Source organism: Hypanus sabinus, chromosome 15 (genome assembly GCF_030144855.1).
Source record: "Hypanus sabinus isolate sHypSab1 chromosome 15, sHypSab1.hap1, whole genome shotgun sequence".
NCBI lineage: Eukaryota > Metazoa > Chordata > Chondrichthyes > Myliobatiformes > Dasyatidae > Hypanus > Hypanus sabinus.
This window is the reverse complement of record NC_082720.1, coordinates 56121574-56136251: the sequence shown is the minus strand read 5'-3', so window position 1 is coordinate 56136251 and position 14678 is coordinate 56121574. Positions and strand designations below refer to the sequence as shown.

Sequence of the window (14678 nt, the reverse complement as noted above, 5' to 3'; positions counted from 1 at the left end):
ATGTGGTGGGGGTGGAATTGGTTTCTCTGACGGTGGTGTCTGAAAACAGGATGTTGTCTAATTTGCATGCCATCTTGAACAATGATCCCATCCACTCCATAATGTACTGGTTAGCCACAGGAGTACATTCAGCCAGAGACTCATTCCACCGAGATGTAACACTGAGCGTCATAGGAAGTCATTCCTACCTGTGGCCATCAAACTTTACAACTCCTCCCTCGGAGTGTCAGACACGCTGAGCCAATAGGCTGGTCCTGGACTTATTTCCACTAGGCATGATTAACTTATTATTTCTTTATTTATGGTATTATATTTCTATATTTCTTCACTATTCTTGGTTGTTGCGGCTGTAACGAAACCCAGTTTCCCTCGTGATCAATAAAGTATGTCTGTCTGTCTGCCTGTCTGTCTGGGATTCCTGTGCATAAAGTCAACGCCCTTCAACGAGAAACAAGAATGCGCGATAAAATACCCAGCTGCCTTAAAAGCCATTATTGGTAGGAGAAAAAGGAAGGGATGGATACAGGAGGAAATAAATAAGCAACGGAAGTACAAGCTACATAAATGTCATTCTGATCGCAATCATTTAAGAGAAATTCCTTTAATGGCTGGTATATGCCTGACTGTAATTTAACAGATCATAATGCCTAGATTTCACGTAGCTTCTCAAACAGCTGAACAGCGCAGGTGCAGATCAAACAGGACAGGTCAGTTTTTGGGAAGGAGTAGTTGTAGCGAAAAGCTTTATTTATGGTGGGAACCCCTCATCCATCTGGGATAATTTGTAATGATCACACTCGTGGTCACCTTTGCACGATGTGCTGGCTCTTGGATAGCTCGGCCTGCAGCTTTTCCTGTAAAATTATCCATACCAGTTAAACTGGAATCTCTCTATCCAGAAATATGATGAAAAAGCCTGTTTAAACATGAGGATTTTACCCCTGAATATGGAATTCTCCATCCAAAGGAAAAAGAGAAGTGTCCTGAAAAGGTGGACAAGACGAAGGGACGAGGGTAGAAAATTAAATTTTGAATTCAATGTTGTTGTCAAGCTTAACTGGCTAAGTTTGCCTAAGATTTGGAACATGAGAGTGACAGGATATGACGCGGACACTGCCTTGCAATAGACCATGCCAGAATTGAAATAGTCCTAATTTTTGCCGAGACTTGTTTATAGAGGAATTGAATCTGGAAATGCAGTTCTAATTTTGTGTACTGCACGGAAATATTTGTGAATTGATTGATATCTAGCAAGTACATCTGGAAATCGCTGACTATGTTTATTCTAAACGTCAGTGAATATAGGCTATTGCCCAAAATTTACCGTATAAATTTAAGACGTAACCTCGCATCGTATGAGTCGTAATGCAATGGCTCCCTATGATCACGTATTAAAGGGTTAACCTTATACCGAGGACTGTTTTTTTTAATTTCTGTTTAATAACATGGTGAATTCTCTTACAATATAATACGGTAAAGCAGGGTACATACTTCGGCAGTTACTCTATTACATAGCAAAAATGCATGCATAAACTGACACTTATTTTGGAACCCCTTAAGTGTAGTGACAAAATGTCTTCGGTATAAATATCAGTTTGTTCGCAGCTGGACTTCAATATAATTACTTTATGAATTATAACTTTTAAGCAAATGTAACCTCATTACCATTCAAAGTAAATATTCTTGAGTATTTCGTTATAACATTTCAGGTACGCAAGTATAGATTTTGAAAACATGACACTATAGATATCATCAAATTTAAAATCAATTTCGTGTTTTACATAAGGCGTTTAAATAAGGTTTCTTGGAGAAAAGTTCAAGGACGTGACTAGTTCGATAATCTAATGCTGCTAACGGGCAATGGAAATCATTGTTCACTTCTATTCAAACAATATTTGCGCACGATTTATTCTCGTGTTTAGGACTTTTATTTGCATGGTAAAATCGTATATCTAATGTTTCTAGCTTGGTAAAATATATTTAGAGTGTTATTTCGCTCTCGATGGCAAACATGAGATTGGTGTTTGCAGGGGAAAGAGAAGGGTGTTAGTGGTTGGATAAATATTTAGTTTGGAGAAACAAAACAGAGATTTGCTCTTCTCTTCTTCAGTACTTCAAAACAACTAGAATAATGGCGAATACTACACTTTGCAATTGTTCTTTAGCATACTATATAGAAATCCAAATCTGTTGATATTGTCGACCTGAGTATTTTCTCATCTATTTTAAAAAGGGCATCATTCTATTTGGAGGATGTGCCTTCTGGTCCTGGAACCTTTGGCCAGCAGTTTTTTTTTTCTTAGATAGCGAGCCCAATATAATTGCGAATATAATTTTAATAATTCCCACGTTGTGTCTGATTTCTAAGAAATTGTATCAGTCTTTAGATTGTATTCCTAAGTTTGCCTTTGTAGTAACAAGGTCGACATGGACAATAGCAGCTGAGAAATACCGAATGATACTCGCTACGAACGTTGCTGTTACACGGCAAGTTTGGTGCCAGAGAAGCTATTTTATCCTCAGTTGATGAATGAAAGAGAAAATATCCATGGATCACTGCATGATTGACTACTTTGGTTACAGGCTGCAGCAAAGGAACCTTCGAAAACAAGGGACGCAAATCTGCTCACAATACTCCAAGTGATAGATGAAAAATAATTCATAATGCCTCAGCATTACATTTTTACTGTTATATCGAATTGTCTCTAAGTGAATGCTAATATTACTTTTGAATCTTTACCAACGACTTAAACTGCAAGGTATCCTTTAAGAAGTCCTGCACGAGGACTCCCAAGTCCCTTTGCACGTCTGATTTCTAAATGTTCGACCAGTTTGTAAAATAGTCTATGCCTTTATTCCTTCAAACAAAGTGCAAGATCATACTCTTCACTGCACTATATTCCACCTGCTGCTTCTTTACCCTTTCTCGTGATCTGTCTAGTTCTTCTGCAGACTCCATGGATCACAACACTAGCAGCTCGTCCACCTATTTTCGTATCGTCTACAATGAGGCCAGAACGCCATTTCACCCATTCACAGAAAAAAACAGCATTTTCCTTCATTTCAGATTTACCCTACAGCACCACTCCGTAACTCGCTGCTCTAGTGATCTTTAGTTCTCTCTAATTTGCTCTTATTCTTTTGGTTAGATTTGCATCTTCTCCGGGCAAGAGTTCTGCTATTAACAATCTTTACCTCAGTCTCCCCGTCTGTCAATTGTAATAATATTTCTCCTGTTCTCTATCTGATTACTCAATTTAGAATACTAAAAGGCCGAGATAGAGTTGATTCCTGTAGTGGGGATATCAAGGATCAGGAGACACAGGCTTAGAATTGAGCGCCGTCCCTATCGAGCATAGATGAGGAGAGATTTCTATAACTAGTAGGTGGTGATTCCGTGGAATTCATTAGGACATATGGCTGTGGTTGAGGTTTTAAACCCTACGACACTATAAAAACAAAATCAAAGCATTTAATTGATAACCCTGCTGTATCTTCACCTTCTATGCGGACATCATTTATTTTATCTAATCAGCCACATTGTCCCTCTGCTATTTGGATCTTTATATCCATATGGTTAATCACTGGGCGTCGTACTTCAACTCCCTTTCTTCATAATACTTCCGGTTTGCTTGTCACGTTTTTCGGCTTAATATATCATCATAACCGTTATCATAGCTTATAATTTGATATGGCTCGTGGGCTTTTCGCTTGTCCCATTTTTATTCCCATTATCGTCAGTGGAACGATAGGTTTAAAAATTAATAATATATAAGATAAGGGAGCAGAATTGGGCCATTCCGCACAACAAATCTACAACGCCATTCTGTAATGGTTCGGCTCTTGTGTAAATGAGGAGTATTATTTTGGGTTATGCACTTCACACAAATCGCTTTTTTTAAATGCTAATGATTTATAATCACTTTAATTCACATTAAAAATTAACGACTTACATGGGACCACCATGCTTGGTGCAGCCTATATAACAACAAAGCCTTGTGAGTCTGAGTCAAAAATTCATCGTCGAATTTCTGTAACTGTTAACACATGCCAGTTTGCGATGACTGGATTAAATATTGAGAAACTTTGTCCTTGAATATTGCACTTTGCAATCAATATTTATATTAAAGTACGAATACTTCGCCTCATAAACAATGGACTTTGTTTCGGGTTCTCTTTAATTATTTTTCACATTGGTCCAATTTCTTAGTTTTAAAGAGAGTTCGAAGTGGAATTGTTATCCAATATTTATAGATTGGCATTGGTCCTGAGATATTGACGGGCTGCACGGCTTCAGAAACAGGAAATTGCTTTTCGCTGACTCTGGAGACAAACAAACAGAATAATGATGGTTTTCCGGTATGTAAACCAACGAGTTTGCTCTACTGTCATTTAAGGACTCCTTCACTTGATATCTTAGGTGAAAGTTGTCGTTAGAACTTTCAAGGCTGTAGCAACAACTGGGTAAAATGTAGTCTTAGCTGACGTTCCTGCTCATGTTACACTTGATGCCAATCAGGAGAATGATAGTGACAAGAAAGAGAGCGGAAGTGCAGCCGAAAGTGACAATTAAGTAAAGATTCAGGTCAGAGAAATCTTCGGGCATCGCTACAAAATTATTGTTTTCAATGCTTCTTTCAGTGATGTTGTCCGTAACTGTAAGGAGAATTGTAATCGTGCTGGAAAGGCTTGGCTGCCCATGATCCTTCACCACAATTACTAGAGTTTGTGTAGTGACATCAGACTCCAAAATATTACGAGCTGTTCTAATTTCGCCCGAGCTTTGCCCAATATTGAATAAACTAGATTCAGTGGATCTCTGAACCTGATAGGACAGTCGCGCGTTCTGACCAGATTCTGCGTCAGTTACCATTATCTTGCTGACCAAGTACCCATGACCCACTGAATGCGGCACGAACTCCATAGCTGCTGATCCACTCTGTGCTGAAGGTGAGACAATTACTGGAGCGTTGTCATTTTGATCCAAGATGATCACATTCATGGCAGCGGTGCTGCTCAGTAGGGGTACTCCAGCGTCCCGAGCTTGAACGTAGACATGGAATGTTTTGATATTCTCATAATCAAAAGAGCGCAGCGCATAAATGGTACCATTCACTTAATTAATGTTGAGATACCTGGATACTGGAAAGTCCTGGATAAGGCTCTCTACAAAGGTGTAAGAAACATAAGAGTTCTGGTCGAAATCAGAATCGATTGCAGCTGCTGCGAAAATAAATGCACCTGGAGCATGGTTCTCCATCACATAAACTGTATAAGAGGACTGGGAAACCTTGGGGCGTTGTCATTGACATCAGAAACCCAGATCTGGATAGTTTTATTCATTGATCTAAGAGAATATCCCGAATCCCAGGTGAAAAGATCCGAGATGTCGGACATCCAAGATGGCGGCGCGACGCAGCTTGCTACGGCCACTTCGGAGCTGATTATCTCTTCTTTGTGAAGCGGAGTGTCGTGCGCAATCATAATCGGATGAAAACGGGCGTGGGAGCACGGAGGAACATCTGGATATCTCCAGGAAGACTTTCTTAGTTGCTGCTGCTGCTGTGAGGTCCGGATATCTGCTGGGAAGAACAGGTGCCCAGTCCTCGGGGTCGCGTTGCCGATGGCCGTTGGCGGAGGTGTCTTAATACGCTCGATAGAGGCTGGTGCTCGGAGAAGCTGTGCCGGAGGGGATGGTCGGAGGCTCGGAAGTTCGACGGGCTCGGAGCCCGCTGCGATCAGGTCACTTTCATTGTGTGCTGCGTCTGCGAGGCTGAGTCGGGCGGCGCCGTGGAGGTCCATAGCGGGGGTATTCCCTTCTGCCGCCTGCGTGGGATGACGAGTCTATCGGCACCCTGAGGACTTGTGGAAACTGTGTTGTGGTTTCTTTTGAACTTATAATCTTTTAACATATTTGGAATATTTTTACTGTACCCATGGTCTGTTTTTTTTAATCAAATATGCTATTGTTTGCACTGTTGTAGCTATATGTTGTAACTATGTGGTTTTATGCAGGTCTTGTACCTTTAGTTTTTGGTGTTGTTTTGTCTGATGGGTTTGGCGCTCCTTACCGGGAAACGCGCTAAGATGGTAGCGCGATGGTACGCAGCAGCCTTTCCGGTCTCTAGATTGGGGATTGACAAACGTTATGTGGATTTTCTGGTGTAATCTGTTTTGTCATATGCTTTTGTGATTTCATTCTGAAGGAACGTTGTCTCATTTTTTAACTGCATTGCATTTGTGGTTTCAAAATGACAATAAACTGAGTATGAATCTGAATCTGAAAAGAGCAATATTGCAGAGTGCGTTATTTTCCCGGTCCTACGAGTCACTGGCAATTACTTTATAATGGTCGCTCGATGATGCCTGCAACTCAAACGGAATATGTGGTGGAATCTTGCAGTGTAATACTCCGTTCGTCCCAGAATCTCGATCATGCACTTTGATCACTGTGATTACTGTCCCGCGCGCGGCAGTCTCTGTGACCTTTGTAGTCACCAGGTCTACTTCTATTTCCCGGTCGTTATCATTGACATCAGTTATCCTGATTAGGACTTTAGAATGCCCTGCAATGGCTGGTGAACCTCTGTCCACAGCCTGAACATCCACTGTGTAACTGTTTGACTCTTCGAAGTCCAGATCTCCTAAGACTCTAATTTCTCCCGTCAGGGGATCCAAACTGAACAATTCCTGCACCTTCCTTGAGGCACGATTGCTGAAATCGTACGTTACCTCTGCGTTTAAGCCTTCATCTGCATCCGAAGCCTGCACGGTAACCACTGGGGATCCCTTAGACGTGTTTTCTGGCAGGCTGGCTTTGTATATCTTCCGATCGAAAATCTGCGCGTTATCGTTGCTGTCCAGCACAGTAATTACAAACTGAGTTGTCCCAGATTTCCGTGGCTTTCCTCCGTCAACGGCCGACAACACCAGCTGAAAAGATGCCTGCCTCTCGCGGTCCAGGAATTTCTCCAACAATAGCTCTGCAATTTTAATGCCTTCTTCTGCGTTCTCCACTTTCAGACTGAAGTGTTCATTAGGGCTGATCACGTACGTAGTGACTGCATTTGTCCCCACGTCCGGATCGAGAGTGCTCTCCAGCGGAAACGAGAGCTGGGTGCAATAATTTCAACAATCTGCAAGGCAACGGTGCTTTGCGGGAAAATGGGCGATTTATCATTTATATCAACAATCTCCAATTCACCGCGGTACATTTCTAAGGAATTTTCAATCGCAATTTGGAAAGAAAGAATGCAGGTGGATACCGATCCACAGATTTTTTACACTGTCCATTCTCTCATTGAGAAATAAAACCCCACTCTGCAAATTTAATTCCGCATATGGTTTAACGCGACCGGAATCAAGCCGTCTTCTACGAGCGAGCAATGTTCCAGCCTTTAATCCTAAATCTTCAACAACGTTACCAATGATTGATCCCTGCTCCATTTCTTCGGGAATCGAATAGCGAATCTGTCCGAAAACCCCATTTAATGTACAAATAATAACAATAAAAGGCAATCCCAGGGAGTGCCAGACTTTCTTACCCTGTACATTCGCCTTTGTTGTGAGGCCGCCTGATTTTCCGGAAGCACGAATTTACTTCGGTTACTTTGCGAGAGGCTGCTGACTGAAATATCTAACTAAACCTTGCCTTACCGAAATGACGGACTGGTCCAGTGTGTTTCAATAAATGGTCGCTCAGACTAAAGTAAAATTACGGGTCTTTTCATTATAATCCTGTTTTCGTTCACAGTGGGGGTAGAGCACCGGATCTCTAGCTGCACTTGGGAGCCTGATTGGTGTACAGCGACACAAAGTGTTCTTGTCAATAATAACGCCAAAAATTCCTAAAGCTGGGCGGCGCCAGGAATGGTAGTCTACTGTTTGCGGGTGTACAACTGTAATTTCTGCCCCAATGACACAAGAAGCTTCCCAGTTTAATACGCAATTTTTGTTCTGTTCCAAAGTTTACACCAAAACTATAAAACTATTCCTACAAATGTCAACAGCGTATATTAAAAGAGCTACGTGCATGCATGCAGATATTGAAAGATTGGCTCAAGGACTGCTTCCATCTCTTCCACATGTAATGAAGCTTAAATGTATATAATGAAAATGTTTATCTTCTGTAGTATATATTCTGATGTCAAACAGGAGCAGAAGTAAACGGGCAGTGACGGAGGAGTTAAAGACTGCATGGAATTAACTGTCTAGTATAGGTAATCTAGACTAAATGTCATGAAAATTTTATGAAATGATCATGGGGGATAATGGAAGAATTCAGTCATCTGCAGATATATTCGCTTGCAGAAGAATTGAAAAATTTAAATGAAAATGAAATTTCTACAAAACTAATTAGGAACAGAAAATATTGGAAGTACACAGTTGTTCAAAATGCTTCCGACCAATAAACAGTCAATTGTAGTTCCCTCCCCATCCACTGATCAGCTGTGCAGTTCCGTTATTTCCTGTCGTTCAAAGTTCAAAGTAGAAAGTAAATATATGTCACAAGATACGACCTGGTCATTTGCTTTCATATGGGGATAGTCAGTAAAACTAAGCAAGATAATACAAATAAAAACACAAAATGCTGGCAAAACTCAGCAGGCCAGACAGCATCTATGGGAGGAGGTAGTGATGACGTTTCGGGCCGAAACCCCTGATGAAGGGTGTCGTCCCGAAACGTCGTCACTACCTCCTCCCATAGATGCTGTCTGGTCTGCTGAGTTTTGCCAGCATTTTGTGTTTTTTATTTATTTCCAGCATCTGAAGATTCACTCTTGTTGCCAATATAATACAAACACTGAAAGAGCGCCAGGAGCAGGTCGGACAAACAACTGATGTACAAAAGGCAAATAAATATATTCAGAAGCAATAACAATCAAGGAGAATGAAAGGAAGTAGCCATGAAAGTGAGTCCATAAGTTGTGGCAACAGTTCAGTGATGGACCGACTCAATTTGAGTGCAGTTATCCCACTGGTTCAGAAACCATGTTTGAGGGCTAATAACTTTCCCTGAATCCGGTAATGAGGACCCTCAAGCTCCTCTACCATGTTCCTCATGGCAGCAGCGAAAAGAGAGCATATCCCGGACGGTGCGAGTCCCTGATAGTGGGTGCTTTCCTGCGACAGTGCTCCATGTATGCGTGCTTAGTGTTGCAGAAGTCTTTGCTCGTGAAGGACTGGCGCGTATCCAGTAGTTTCTGTAGGATTTTCTGTTCAACTGCATTAGAATTTCCATACCAGGCCGCTGTGTAACCAGTTCTTATGCTCTTCACCACACATCTTTTGAATGTTGTCAACATAATATTAAATCAGAAGAAAGAGATGACATAGGATTGGAAGTTGTAGAGTCTCTATAGGCTGAGTTAAGAAATGGCAAGTGTAAAAGGACCCGAATGGCAGTAGTATACAGACCTCCAAACAACAGCCGGGATACGGATTACAAATTACAGCAAGAGATAGAAAAGACGTATCAGAAAGGCAATGTCATAATAAGCGTTGAGGATTTTAACATGAATGTGAATTGGGAAAACCAAGTCTGTACTGGAACTCAAGAGAGAGTTTACAGAATGTCTAAGGGATGGCTTTTAGAACAGTTCGTAGTTGATCGGGCGTTGTGCAATGATCCGGAGGTGATACGAGAGCTTAAGGTTAAGCAACCCTTAGGGAACAGTGATCACAATATGATCGAGTTCACATTGAAATTTGAGAGGGAATGAATAAAATCCAGATTGTCGCTATTTCAGTGAAATAAAGGGAATTGCAATGGCAGGAGTGGGTAACTGGCCAAAGTTCACTGGAAAGGGACATTTCCGAGAAGGACAGCACAGCAACAATGGCTGGAGTTTGTGCGAAAAATGAGGGAAGTGTAAAACCGATGTATTCCAAATAAGAAGAAATTATCAAAGGAAAGAAGAACACTACTGTGGCTGACAAGTGAAGTCAGAGCCAAAGTAAAATCAAAAGAGAGGGTGTACAAGGAAGCCAGATCTAGAGGGAAGATAAAGGATTGGGGAGCTTTTAAAAACTTGCAGAAGGAAACTAAGAAGGTCATTGGGAAAGATGAAATATGAAATGAAGCTTGCGAATAATAGCAAAGAAAATTCTCAAAGTATATTTTTCAGTATAAAAAGGGTAAAAATGAATCGAAAGTAAATATAGGACCAATACAAAATAACGCTTGATATATTGTACTGAGAGATGCAGAGATCGCAGAGGAATTAAAAGCGTATAAGTCTGCACAGTGGAAAACGTCTGCAGTATACCGGACATTCGAGAGTGTTAGGGAAGTGAAGTTTATGCAGTGAAAATTACGACTGAGAAAGTGCTAAGCAAGATGAATGGTATGAGGGTAGATAAGTCTCTTCGACCTGATGGAATGCACCCTCGGGTCCTGAAGGAAGTAGCGGGAGCGATTACAGAGACATTAACGATGATCTTTCAAGAATCGATGGTTTCTGGTATTGTGCCAAATGACTGGAAAACTGCAAATGTTACTCCGCTATTTAATAATGTTGGGATACAGCAAAAAAGGAAACTATATACCTGTTAGCATGACATCAAAGGTTGGGAAGTTGTTGGAATCGGTTGTTAGGGATGAAACGAGGGAGTACCTGGAGGCAGATGACAAGAAAGGCCAAAGCTAGCATGGTTTACTGGAAGGGAAATGCTGCCTGACAAACGTACAGCAATTCTTTGAGGAAATTAAAAGCAAGGTAGACGAAGGAGATGCAGTAGAGGTGGTGGACATGGAATTTCAAAAGGCCTTTGACAAGGTGCCGTACATGAGGCTGCTTAGCTACTTAAGCGCACATGGAATTACGGAGAAGTAATTCTAGAATCTATTGATTCGTGAAGGATAATTAATAATGCCTCTACGGTCTCTTCAACCATCACTTCCAGAACTCTTGGGCGTGCAGCATCTGGTCCAGTGACTTCAGTCTTTTCAGTTTCCCAAGACCTGCTCCTTCACTTTGGTTGTTACGAAGCCCCGTAACTGGGTCACTTACCAGCAAAGATAGAGAGGTCCGTTGAAGTCTGATGGTACTATTTTTAAAAGTATTTATTGATAAAGTGGCACAAAAATAAGATTAATGCAAACATACAGATAATATACGTCGTCAATACTAAATCTAAAGCGCGGGTATAATAATAACCAATAAGAAATAGCTCTGTCCGATGGAAATATAAAAGTCACTGTTAGTTCGTTCAAGCTGCAGCGTTTTGGGTTTAAGAGAGAGACGGTTTAAACTTGCCCAGTCTTTTATGATGCCAGTCCTTTGAGTCGGGGAGTTGGTTTCCCCGTTGTTAGCTAAAAGCAGTTTTCCGTGTTACAAGCCACCAGTTCCAGGCAACGGAACTGAACGCGCGTGGCCTCCTTCAAATGGCTTCCCGCAATCACGGCAGTGCTAGCGTTTCTTCTGGTGCCTCTGAGGGGCTGTTCCCACAGACCCTCTTTTATCCTGACTCGCAGGGTCGCCGATGTCAATCAGGTTGGGGGTGATGTAATCCCTCCCTCAACCAGCCCACTTTGCCTGAGAGCGTTCACGTAGCATAGTCTGCAATCCACAAATTCGCCTTCCGGAGACATTGGCCATGTCCCGTAGCTTTACATCGCCCGAAAAACGAGACATTCTGCACGTCTCTCTCTCAGTTCCTGGGTCCCCTGACCCAACCCAACAGTGATATTGCGATTCTCACAAAGGAGGGGGCTGCAGGCATAACAGCCGCTTTCTTCAACGCGTTTTTACCAGCGGTTAAAATGAAGTAGTACAGAGTCTTACAGGATTGTGGAATCTAACACAATACAAAAGCTTCTCCTTTTCATTACAGAGGAATACAGATATACAGTCAATTCAGCATCTAAACAGTTAATGATTACAGTGTCACTTCCTTTAATATCTTAACGTCTTGTACCTTACTAAAGTCTTGTAGCATCAGACTTCAATTTAATAACCACCTATTTTAATTCCTCCCCTCAGCAACAAAACTAAGGAGTTGTGATCTTAGCTTACGTGCATTTACAAAACTTTAAGTAAATACTAATCTTTCGGTCGTTTTCAAACTTAACAGGCAGGCTTCCATGGGGTTGTCTTTATTATTCACATGCTTTGTCGAAATCCCGTACAACCGGTTTTGCTATTTAAAAATGACGTCCCCATTAACCGTCGCCTCTTTTCCGTGTAGTTCCCATGTGGAGAGCTTGGGTACTTTGGAGGAATAAACTCTTGCCTGCTTTTTCTATAGGGGTTATTTTATCAACACCGTGTCCCAAACTTAGATCATCTTCTGAATTTCCACCCAATTCTTTAATTCGACACAGGTGGCTAGCCCTCTCGTCAGGACCCTTCATGCTATGTGTTTTCAGTTCGAACACTTTGCGCAAGCAGCATTTTGAAATTCTGCCTTTTCACATCACACTCTGGAATAACAACAGCACGGGGGGGCCCGTCATCTCCCGGCTTAATCTGTAAGCGATCTGCAGGGTTTAAAATTTCTTCATTCGATTTGGGAACTACAGATCTCCCGTTTCCCTCAATAATAATATTTATCTCCCCATTTTTGAGCTCCGCATTAACTTTTAACACACCTTCGAGCACAAACACCTGGGAACTCTCACTTCCCACTATTACCAAGGTTAACCCTTTCTTCACTGAACCAAGTCTATCTGACCCACAAGGACGGCCGTCTCGTTCCACTGAATCAAGTACCTCAGACTTTTTCTGAGCTCCGTTACTAGGTTCAGTGCCACGTGCATCCCCATCTTGGACACACTCAAACGGGACATTGGCCTCTTCCAGGCTTCCAATACCCATACCTTTTTCAAATTGTAAGTCCCCCGATCCCCCCAGTTACTCTCTGGGCAAATCCCTTCCGGTGTAAGCTCAACCCCGCGGGCTGAAACAACCTCATCTGCCAACCCAGCAGACTTCTTCAAGGCAAGGGCACCCTTTTCATCTAGGATTGCCCTCATTTCATTATCGGGAACACCTTTTGAATTTTCAACTTATTCAAACTGTTCTGCCAAACCAGACAGATCATCCCTGTCCAACTCTGGACCTGTTAACCGCTCTAACGGTTCCTCATCTATATTTTCTGCCTCTAGAACTTTTCTCCTCGCTAAGGGCAGATCTACCTCCTCTCCTTTACCCTCTTTCACTTTACTACTCTTCGTTTTACCACCCTCTATACCCTCGTGGTACAGGGTCGGTAGAAACGTCTCGGCCAAATCGAAACTGGCCGGATTTATACTGCTCTCGTTCTCAGCTGCCTCCCTCGACACGCTGCGAGTGACCGCGCATGCGGGATAGATCTTGGAATCTAGGGGCGGGGCCGCAGCACTCACCAGCCGGCTTGTCATCGTCATGGCTGCCCAAACCTTACCACCTGCTAAATCGTTACCGAGAAGGACGTCCGCGTCAGTTCTCGGGAATTCTGATCGCACCCCTATTTCGACTGGTCCAGATACCAGCTCACAATCCATAATGACCTTCTGTAAGAGAACCATTTCTGTCCCTTTACTTATTCCCTTCACAGCTACCATTCTCGTCTTGCGACCAAACTCTAGTACCTTACTACTGATCAACGACAGCTCAGCCCCCGTGTCTCTCCAGAGCCGTACGGGAACTGGTGTGTCTCCCTCCCTCACAGACACGGTTCCGTGTGACAGACGAGTCTCAGACCCTTCTCGTACTCTGGCTACCCGGGGCTCTCTTGGCGATTTACTGATTACCACGGCACATCCGACAGGGACTGCTGCTTTCCCTTTCCCTGTCTCTTTCCTCGGAGCAAAGCACCGAGATGCAATATGCCCCCCCTTTCCACAATTAAAACAGGTCAAACCCGGAAATCACTGGCCGTCTGGCCTTTCCCCCTCAACCATACCACTAGCTCCCGGCGGGACCTCGGTCTCTGCCGGCGGACTTTCTCGATCGTTCCCACGGTCCCTCTGGGAACTTTTATTCGAGGAAAATTTTGTCTTGTGGGTTAGGGCATATTCATCTGCGAACCTAGAAAATTCTGAGATGGACTTATTCGGCTTCTCATTCAAATACATCCGGATATCCTCCGAAACACAACCTTTAAATTCCTCAATCAGAATTAACTCGCTGAGACGCCCATAATCCTCTACCACTATCTCTGCTGTGCACCAACGGTCCAAGAGCACACCCTTCTCATAGGCAAACACGGTATACGTCTGATTCCACCCTTTCTTTAAATTTCCAAACTTTTGTCAATATGCCTCAGGTACTAGCTCATAACTCCAGAGAATAGCCGCCTTTACGTTGTCATAACTCTGCTCCTCTTCCTCCTCCATGGCCAACGCCGTATATGCCCGCTGTGCCTTCCCTTTTAACACACTTTGTAACAGCGCCACCCACTGACCTCTGGCCCACTTCTGATTCACTGCCACCTTTTCAAAAAGCAAGAAATAACTATCAACATCCGTCTCCTCGAATCACTCCTCTCGATCTGACCCCGGAACTCGTTGCTCTTGCCGTAACTTCTCCATCTCCAAATCATGTTTCTTCTGTCTTTCTGCCTCACTCTCCTTGTCAGCTCTTTCTTTCTCTTTCTCAGCTGCTTCCATCTGTTTTAACCGAAGTTCATGCTCTCTTTGTTTCTCAGCTCTTTCCAGCTCCCGTTTCACCTCTAACTTCTTTAGCTGGAGCGCA

General features: G+C 42.7%; 1 pseudogene; it reads right to left on the bottom strand.

Moving 5' to 3' along the window:
* Positions 1-4477: 4477 nt before the first annotated feature.
* Positions 4478-13369, bottom strand: LOC132405234 (protocadherin gamma-A6-like; annotated as a pseudogene).
* Between the last annotated feature and the right edge of the window lie 1309 nt (positions 13370-14678).